Source organism: Squalius cephalus, assembly GCF_949319135.1.
Source record: "Squalius cephalus genome assembly, chromosome: 1".
Lineage (NCBI taxonomy): Eukaryota > Metazoa > Chordata > Actinopteri > Cypriniformes > Leuciscidae > Squalius > Squalius cephalus.
In genome coordinates, this window is record NC_137122.1 from 12,893,517 (window position 1) to 12,904,335 (window position 10,819).

Here is a 10,819-nt window from a genome sequence, read left to right on the forward strand (position 1 = left end):
GTAAGTAATCAGCAATATTTTAAAATTGATGCGATGTTTAATAAGGAGCCAGTGCAGTTTTGACAGAACTGGGCTAATATGGTCATACTTCCTGGTTCTGGTAAATACTCTCTTAGTGTTCATGTTGTAACTCTGTGTCGGTGTTGCGAGAGGCAACACTTTTGAAAGTGTCGAACTAACACTTTGAGGGTTGTTCCCATATTTACACTTTTAAAGTGCTGAAATTAAGTATATTGGTGTTGATTTCCGGATTTCAAATTTACTGTGTAGTGATTAATGTAGTTATTATAAGATCAAACTATATATTTAGATTAATTTGGACATTATGCTGCTGTAATTATTTATCTGTAGTGGTTGAGGAAGATGAGTGTCATTGTTTTGTGTTATTGATGTTTTATCCATGTCATAGTTTGAGAAATACAGGGATTAAAGTTCTCCGTCGCTACGACGCATTTCCGTCAATTGCAGGGTTCCAGTCTGTCCTTGATGTCTTAAATTCACTTTTCATAATTTTAAGGCTGTAAATAGGCTTTCATTTCTCAAATAGTGTAATAAATGTCTTAATTTTAGTTTGAATAGGAAAGACGAAGTGTATTCACCCTGCTGAGGGGGATGTGATCAAAGCCTGGAGTGGAGCAAAAGCACGTTCCTCTCTCCACTCTAAGCACTCTGTAATCACTCCGCTCATGGTCCACTCCAGGTTTTCAATTACAGCTCACGGAAAGTGCATGTCAGGCTACAGCTGAGCGCTGAGGTAGATCTTTCAGTTACCATGGACACACTTATAATGCAGGTAGGGCGATATATCGATATATTTTTGAAATGCGATATGGAATTAGACCATATCGCATATATCGATATAGTTCAAATTTGCGCTGTGATCCTTGCTCCCCGCGCCCCCGCTCCTCCTATTCCACTCTGCGCGCGTGTTTAGAGCATGTTATGAGAGGCGAATCATGACTAACGTTACTTCAGAAAACCCAGCACAATAGGAACTACCAGGCAGTGACATAAGTGTACGCTGAAATAGTTTTTCACCTCAGAAAAACGGACTGTCTTGTCCTGTCAGCCGTTATCCTGTTCTCGTTGCGCACACGCAATTGCACGCGCAAATTGACGTTGCATGCTCGTAGTTTCTTTTGTACTTGATCAGTGAGGCGATACGTATCGCCTCACTGATCAAGTACAAAAGAAACTACGAGCATGCAACGCCATTACGTTGTAAATTACACGAAATAAAAGAAATGCAGGTATGATTTTCATTCTATTCACCAGGAGCAGTTTCCATGTTTCATTAACAGTTATTGTTAATATTGTGTATTCACCATGGTAACTGTCGTTTCCATATTAACCCCAAAATGCCACTATTTTTCTTTGTGTTATTTTTAATATTTTTAAATGACTAGTTTGGGACTGCTTTTTAATAGCTTTAGCATAGGCCTAATGTTTATTTATTAGTACTAGTCTTTACTATTAGTCATATTCTTACAATTTATGTTAAGTAAAGGGGAAAAGTACTTGTGTGTGTTAACAAATTTTGTGTAAACGTGTTATAATTTGCCTATATATATATATTCCCCTTTACTTAACGAAAGTTTAAACGTGTTATAATTTGCCTATATATATGCTAGACCCATTTTCTACTATGGTTTTGTACGTTTCTTCATTCGGATCTATTTGCGATCCATTCCATTCTAAACAAACAACATAGTTTATATGCTTCGTCCTTGTTTCATTATTCATTAAGATAATAATTAATAAATGCGCGCATAATTATCAGTGAACTTGATAAATGTTGCAGATATGTTTTGCTATGCATGCACAAACAAATGCCTTTCAACTTATGTGTGCAAAATTCAGAATAAATTGAATGTGCAGCAATTTGTACAAATAGAGAGTCTAGGACTACTATACGTGTTGTAGCCATTAAATGAGCTGATTTAGTTTAATATTTGTTAAAATATTATAATGTTTTTTTTTTAATTTATGTTGATTATGAAAAGTGAACCGCACGAGTAAGATAGGATGCGCAATATCGAGAGACATGGAGCGGGTCAGACATGATTTTGACCACTTAATTAAGTTTGGTTTTGTAGAATGACTTTTTTGAAGTGAATTTCGTTTTGTATAAATTGTATCTTAATTTTAATAATTTTTTTATCAATCAATTGCCTGTATTTAATAAATAAGCAGCAAAATATAGCAGACGATAGGCCTAATCATGGAGGCGCCCGCGCGGTCATTGCATTGCTCGTGAACAGGAGCGCATCTCATCCTAACAAAACTCAGCGTAGGCCTCACAGACATGAAATATATCTTAAGAAAGCTTGCAATGTCTTTTTAACAATTTAAAACGAAAAGAAATAGGCTGCTCTCTGATTATTTAATCCATGATGTGCATTTCTCTCTAGGCGCGTTCACTAAGGAGATGGCGATCGTCAACTTCATCTTTACAGCTGTTGTTGCTGTTAATAAACTAAAAATAATAGGCCTATAAATTTTATTAAACAATAAATTAAATGAAATTGTAATTGTATTAAAAAAGCAACAAAAAAAATCCTGTTTAAGTTTTTTTTTTTTTTTTTTTACCTATACGCATAAATTCAGGTAGGCTACTGAGTCACTGCCCTCCGTGCCCAGAAAAGCGCTGAAACGGAGATGAAGGGGAACCCGTTTTTATTTATTTTTTGGCTTATTTTAACTGGCCCATCCAGTTTTCTGGAGATGCACCTCAAAATCCTGGTGCCGCTAGTGCTTCGCAGCGGTCTGATATCAAGAAATAATTAACCGACCGCATTCCACATTGGAATTCAACCAATGTAATAATGTTTAATAACTTTCAAACGGTAGAGCCTGTTCCTTTATAACATAGCCAAAGGTCGGTGTATTTTTGCTTTATACATTTTAGGCTTATTCTCAAATTCAGATTGTGTTAGGGGGGCGGGATTATAAGGCAATTTTAATCGGACAATTTTACCGGAGAGTAGGCCTGTCACGATAACAAATTTTGCTGGACGATAAATTGTCCAAGAAATTATCGCGATAAACGATAATATTGTCGTTCTGAGACCATTTTCATTTAATATAATTATAATGGCATAATAATGCAGGTACACCTTTTCAACGATCTATAAACTTTTATTTCTAAAGAATATTAAACATTGAAAACGGAAAACATTTTAAATATCCAAAAAATGAACAACACAACCAAAAACAATGAAAGCAATGGACTCTTCGGTTCGCACACCGAACGCGCAGCTCAGCGCAGCGCCACGTTTTTTAAATTCGAACACATTATTCTCTATGAGAGTACACACACCGGCGGCGCCTTTCGGCGTCTGTCCGCGGCGCCCAGCAACGGCTTCAGGACCGTGTTCAAAATCCTGCCGCGCCACAGAGCGCCATTTAAATAGTTTTATATTAAATTTACATTTATGTGTCTCAAATCGTAGTTAATGTATATATGGACTTAACCCTGTGCTGCAATATACATTTAGTTTTATATTTATTTACAGAAATCAGAAAATTGCTTATGTTATCGGATTTTCAGGTGACAGTTGTCCTAGACGTGGCGCGGCGCGGCGAGCTGCGCGTCCGGTGTGTGACCCCCTTTAGTGTCTGTTAACAAAATAAATGTCTGTTAATAAATAAAATGGATGTAAAATTGCACTTCGAAAAATATTAAACATAGGCTTTAGACATTAGGCATAAATAGTGATACATTCCATAACAGGCCAAACTGACAGTTAGGACCTTTGTAAACAAATAAAAAAAAGCCTCAACAAGCCATATCACACCATTCTGCACTGTCCTCCGGTTACTTTGTCGTCCTGTTACTTTGTCAAGTGATTGTGTACTGTCGGGAAGACGGAGACGCACTTTATTGCGTGTATGCTGCGCACTGAAAATACTTGGTTAGGATTAGGGGTGAGGAGTGCGTGCGTATTACACGCCATAAAGAGCGTATCATATGCACGCAAAAACTATTTTTGGCGTATAAATGGCACGAGAAATAACATTCGTGGTATAGATACGCATTTTCATGTGATCGGGCTCGCTGTCGCAACTCACAATTAGCGTCTTCTCTCTCTCCCGGCAGTAGCCGCAAACGCGGCGCCGCCTCCCCACAAAGACCATGCAACTGACAACAAGAGGGTTCACTCCTCCTATACGCTAAAGAACCGAGCGAGAGTGGTCATCCAGTCTCTTTGGTAGAGAGAGAGAGAGAGACGAGGAAAACAAACAAGCATGCAAATGGAATTATCGCGGCCGGAAAAATTATCGAGCTCATTTTTTTTTATCGTGCGATTAATTGACTTATCGACTATCGCGACAGGCCTACCGGAGAGATTTAATTTTGTCGGACATTTCATTTTTTTTCCGGCCAATGTCCGGCAATTACCGGACAACGGAAACCCTGATATATATATATATATATTAGGGCTGTCAAACGATTAATCGCGATTAATCGCATCCAAAATAAAAGTTTGTTTTTACATAATATATGTGTGTTTACGGTGTATAATTATTTTCTATATATAAATACACACACATGCATGTATATATTTAAGAAATATTTGCATGTATATACTGTGTATATATATTTATATTGTATATATATTTATATTATATATAATTTATATTATATATAAATATTTTATATAAAAATAAAAAAAAATTCTTAAATATATACATGCATGTGTGTGTATTTATATATAGAAAATAATTATACACCGTAAACACACATATATTATGTAAAAACAAACTTTTATTTTGGATGCGATTAATCGCGATTAATCGTTTGACAGCCCTAATATATATATATATATATATTACTTATTGCGCCTACTGGCAATATTAAAGGGATAGTTCACCCAAAAATGAAAATTCGTCACCACGTATCACACATGACCAGCGTCGGCCAATAGTGAGCCTACGTGATGACGTGCAACACAGACGCGCTACGCTTAAACACTACGTGCAAAGACTCGAGGCCCAGAGAGAAGGAAATGAAAAGTGGAATAAAGTCGTTATTTGTGTTTGTTTTTGCGCACAAAAAGTATTCTCGTCGCTTTAAAAACTTAAGATTGAGCCACTGGAGTCACTTGGACTATATTAACGATGTCTTTAATACATTTTCTGGGCCAGCAAGTTTCGGCCACCTAGCAGCCTATGGAGGAGTGAGACAGCGCTCAGATTTAATAAAAAATATCTTAATTTGTGCTCCGAAGATGAACGAAGGTGTTACGCGGTTGGAACAACATGAGGGTGAGTAATTACTGACAGAATTTTCATTTTTGGGTGAACTATCCCTTTAAAGCGGTTTAAAACGTCTCCCCTTAAAACGCTATTGGTCTCGACTATTTAAAAAGTTAAAGGAATATGACTTGGCCTAAAAAAAAAGTTCAGTCAGAAGAATTTTTTTCACTTTAATCCCTGGAAATAAGAGTATTGTCTTTCAATGGAGCAGTTTAACAGGCTTTTATCATGTATCCTGACTCAAATAATGTGTTTCTAACAGCAAACACTCAGAATAAAGTGAGATGATCTGCTGATGATCCTGAATGGCTTGTTGAATGAGTGTTGATAGTCTGAGGCTCATCAATATTAACAGATCTGCTGAAAACACTCTTTATTTCATGACAATAGTTCCTGTTTTCACCTCATTTATTATGCTGATGTCTTCAGATCTCCTGTAAATTGACACTTAAAGCTCATTTCATTGGTGTCAACAGACTGAGGGGATTTGATGGTTACTATATGTACATTTATCACCTGTATTTTAATGTAAATTGACACTATATGTTTATTTCTGTGTTTATGATTTCAACTGTTTTTCTTACCATTATTCATATTTGGAAGAATTTAAATATTATTTTATTTATTTCTAGATACCTGTATTTTAATGAAGAAACAGAATAATGTTAGGATTAGCAATACAAATAATGAATGAATTATTTCTCACAGGGTTATTCACTTGAGCTTGTGTTTCTGGTGTCCCACTTTCACATGCGTATGAATGAAAGTCAGTGTAAGCAAAAGTCTAGTGTGAACGGCCATTAATAATTCAAAATGTTTTAGTAAAATAAATATCAATCTCAAAGCTGGTGTCAAAATATGGCAACAATGGGATTTGTCCCTGGATTCAGATTCGATAATGTTTTAAAAATAATAATTGGAAGATAAATTTACCTCATTCAAGGAAAGTTTCAAGGACATATAATCAATTCATAAAAATCCATTCTGCAAATGATCATAATATTTTAGAAGTGTCATTTAGTATAAAAACAAACTCAGTAACTGATATATTTTAGATTTTGGGCAGATAAGCTCCTCCTACACCAATTGCATCATCTATGAAGCTCCTCCCACATCAGTCACATGGTCAGTGAAGCTCCTCCCACATCAATTCTCCAATAAATGCTGTAAATTCCCATCAGCTACAAGTGAAGACGAGCATCAGAGCATCAGGAAGAGCTGAAATCTGCAAAGACTGAGTTTATTAAAGAGGACAGTGAGAACATGAGTGATCCAGAACCCTGCAGAATGAAACACACTGAAGATCCTGAAGAACCAAGAGGTTGGTGTTTATTCTTCATTCATTCATGATGCTGAAGAACATTCATGTTAGAAACTTTCAAGCACTTCATCACTTTTAGATAAACAGTTCAACTATGAAATGGAACAGAATGTTCTGGGGGTTTTCTCCAACAAATGTTCAGTAAAGGGAGGTTTGAGAAATTTGTATATTGATTATCAACATCAGATCAAGCTAATACTATTTTAACTGATAAATAATAAAATTATAAAAAGGCATCAAATTATCATAATATTTTATAACAGTTGTCTACTTTCTACTATTACTTTAAGGCTCACTTTCATGTCCTTTCAATTTATATTTCTTTCAATTAATTATTTTGATGTACTGAATATTTTATTTGATACAATTTTCTTTCATGTCAGACCTGATGGAAGTGAAGGAGGAGAGTGAAGAACTGAGTGAAGTGAAGGAGGAGAGAGAAGAACTGAGTGAAGTGAAGGAGGAGAGTGAAGAACTGAGTGAAGTGAAGGAGGAGAGTGAAGAACTGAGTGAAGTGGAGGAGAGTGAAGAACTGAGAGAAGTGAAGGAGGAACATCATGTCAAACCTGGAGAAAAACCTTTGAGTCGCTCAAAGACTAAAAAGACATTTTTAAAGAAAAGAAGAGCCAAGAAATCTTTCACCTGCACTCAGTGTGGAAAGAGTTTCACACGCAAAGATGGTCTTGAGCGTCACATGAGAGTTCACACTGGAGAGAAGCCGTTCACATGTGATCAATGCGGGAAGAGTTTCTCAAACACATATAATCTTGATGCTCACATGAGAGTTCACACTGGAGAGAAGCCGTTCCCATGCAATCAATGTGGGAATAGTTTCAGTAAATTAGCAAACCTTAATGTTCACATGAAGATCCACACTGGAGAGAAGCCGTACACATGTGATCAATGCGGCAAAACATTTACCTGGGCATCAAACCTGAAGACACACCTGAGAGTTCATACGAAGGAGAAGCCGCATTCATGTTCTGTGTGTGGAAAGAGTTTTTCACGGCTGCAAACTTTACATGAACATCAGAAAATCCACACTGGTGTGAGAGAGTACATGTGCTTTGAGTGTGAGAAGACTTTTATTACAGCAAAGAGTTTAAAAGTGCACCAGAGAATTCACACTGGAGAAAAACCTTACAAGTGTCCACACTGTGACAAGAGATTCAGTCAATCAGGACATCTGACAACACATGAAATCTTGATCCACACTGGAGAGAAGCCGCACACGTGTGATCAGTGTGGACAGAGTTTTGCTTTTAAAAATAGCCTGAAGCGACACATGAGGATCCACACTGGAGAGAAGCCGTTTAAGTGTGATACATGTGGGAAAGATTTCAGTCGATCTTTTCACCTTAATGTTCACATGAGGATCCACACTGGAGAGAAGCCATTCTCGTGTGTTCAATGCGGCAAAACATTTATCTGTGCATCAGAGCTGAAGAAACACCTGAGAGTTCATACGAAGGAGAAGCCGCATTCATGTTCTGTGTGTGGAAAGAGTTTTTCACTGCTGGTAAGATTACATAGACATGAGAAAACTCATACTGGTGTGAGAGAGTACATGTGCTTTGAGTGTGAGAAGACTTTTACTACAGCAAACAGTTTAAAAGTGCACCAGAGAATCCACACTGGAGAAAAACCTTACAAGTGTTCACACTGTGACAAGAGATTCATTGATTCATCATCTCTGAAAAGACATGAGATGATCCACACTGGAGAGAAGCTGCACATGTGTGATCAGTGTGGAAAGAGTTTCTCTTTTAAAACTCACCTGAAGCTACACATGAAGATCCATGCAGTGGAGAAACCACATCAACACAGTCTGAGATCACGGTAAGTAGTTTATTTTCATGTGCTGAGCAACAAAGTCTCTTCTGTGTAAGTTAGACACACATCACTCTATAGCCAAATCTCTCCTCTTCACCTATAGCCGGTGTGTGGTGAGCACAGGACACTTTGTTGATTGATATCTATTAACTTGCGCTCTCTGACAGTAGGTGGCGCTCATGTAAAAGCAGAAATAAAGCACTATACAGGGCTCTAGACTGCAAGTAAATGTAAATTCATTATAATCCATTATAAAGCTTGGAAGAGTCAGGACATATTTTTTTAATATAACTCTGATAGTATTTGTCTAAAAGAATGTCATACACACCTAGGATGACTTGAGAGTGAGTAAATAATGGGCACTGACTTGGAAGCCAGTAGAAACATTGTGCCTTGAACAAACAAGTTCATGAAGTTTTAAGTTATAAGGCTTTTAAGTCCACAAATCACCAATATTCCCTTTGGATTTAATGTAGTAATGCTAACTGTAACCATGGTATTGTGGCAGAAATAGTCAAATGTTTTTTACATTATTCATTTCAGGGTTCGTACATCCTTTTGAGAGTAAAATTCAAGCACTAATCGAGGACTTTCAAGTCCATCACACTTTTTCCAGCTCTTCAATTTTTTTTTATATTATCCAGTTTTAATGTTATTTTTAATATGATGACCAAAACCATGATTTGTTCATGCTTCAAAGATTGTCCCTATTTGTAAAACTAAACATTTCAAAGTGTAGGAAAACTTATACTTGGCAAACCAACATATTTATTTAAGAATTTGAAATTAGTACTATAAACAGTAGATGGCGGAAGAGGACCTCTTATTGACTTATAAGCCATTTCCACTCCATAATAGTTTTTTCTAGGGCTGCCACTTATGACTATTTTTGTATCGATTAATCTATTGACTAATTTAGTAAAACATTGTATATAAACATGACAATAAAAAAAAATGACAGTAAATATTAGTAATAATAATAACAGCAATAATAAGTCTGAGAAAGTTAGCATGTTCTGGATGTCAATATATCCACATGTTCTGGGCTTCTGTTCAGGACAGCTAGATGAAAATATTAAACAGAGGACATCAAAAGACATTTTAAATCAAAGTAAAGTAGGGCTGCAGCTATCGATTATTTTAGTAATTGAGTATTTTACCAATTATTCCACCGATAAATCGAGTAATCGAACATAAATGTGATCGCAAAGATAGATCCAAGTGAAACAACAGCCTTTAAAATACAAATATATAATAACAAGCAATAATTGGTTCAAATAAAGTATCAAAGTAAGTAATCATTTGGGTTTGAACAACACTAAGTTACATGATCAAGGTCACTATTTTTTTAACATGTGATTAGCCTTAGTACTTTAAATATTGATTATTCCTCTCGTATCATGTCTGTAAGAAATGAAACTTGTTTGTTTTTAGCAGAACTGCCAGAAAGCATCTGGAAGGAGAGGACGGAGAGAACGCCAGTGATCCAGAACCTGCAGAATGAAACATCAAGATACTGAAGAACAAAGAGGTTGGTGTTTATTCTTGATTCCTTCTTTCATTCTTCATGATGAAGAACATGCTGATGCTCACCAGATTTACATTGTTTCATGACCAAACTAGTGATTTATAACACAAATAATCTTCATGACATTAAAATAGATCATAATCGTGCACAGCCATTGTCCACCAGATTTGATGAGATTAAAATGACTGTTGAACTCATCAGTGATCTTGACTTTGAGCTTCACTTATCATTTCACATTTGTCTCTCATTTGAAATCTCACATGATTTAATGTTTCTTTTAGACCTGATGGATGCGAACGAGAAAGGAAAAACAGAAGCCAAAAAATCTATCACCTGTAAATCTGTCACCATTTCACATGTAAATCTAGTCTGAAGATTCACATGAGAGTTCACACTGGAAAGAAGCGGATCAGGCTTTCACTCTGAAATCACATCATCTCATTCTGAAGAAGGACCATTTAACTGTGATCAGTGCAGTAAACAGTTTCACTCGGCGTCAGTCCTGAAGAAACACCTGAAGATTCACACAAAGGAGAAGATTCATTAGTAATATTACAGCAAAAAAGACACGGCGGTGTGTGTTTCAGTGCTGAAGTCCTTTACTATAGAAGATGAACTGAAAGAGTTTCAGAAAATTCACACTGGAGAAAAAGGCCATAACACTTTTAAGAAAGACATGAATCTGATATTAATTTTTAACTCGTTCTTCATTGTTTTTCATCAGAAAATCTAGTTTCTCTTCCACTTCTGCTCTTCCATGCAAATGCAAGATATGCTTTCATGTATCTTTTGAAACTGGACACTTTTCTGATGCTTTGGCTCTTATAAGTCAGTAAAGAGAGAGATCTGTCTCATTCGCTTTCACTTTTACTTAATGG

At 36.3% G+C, this 10,819-nt stretch overlaps 1 protein-coding gene across 4 annotated transcripts in view; it reads left to right on the forward strand.

The window, feature by feature from the left end:
* LOC307162720 (uncharacterized protein) overlaps positions 1 to 10,266 on the forward strand; it is a 225,904-nt gene extending 215,638 nt beyond the window's left edge. Inside the window, exons 1-3 of one of the 4 annotated variants that reach the window (XR_013821969.1) lie at positions 8,144 to 8,419; positions 9,848 to 9,944; positions 10,223 to 10,257. The gene's annotated coding sequence lies outside the window, so the exon portion shown is untranslated. Of the gene's footprint in view, positions 1 to 8,143; positions 8,420 to 9,847; positions 9,945 to 10,222 lie in introns of those variants that run through there. The other 3 variants (XR_013821970.1, XR_013821968.1, XM_079878250.1) reach the window with 3 other exon arrangements.
* Positions 10,267 to 10,819: the final 553 nt, after the last annotated feature.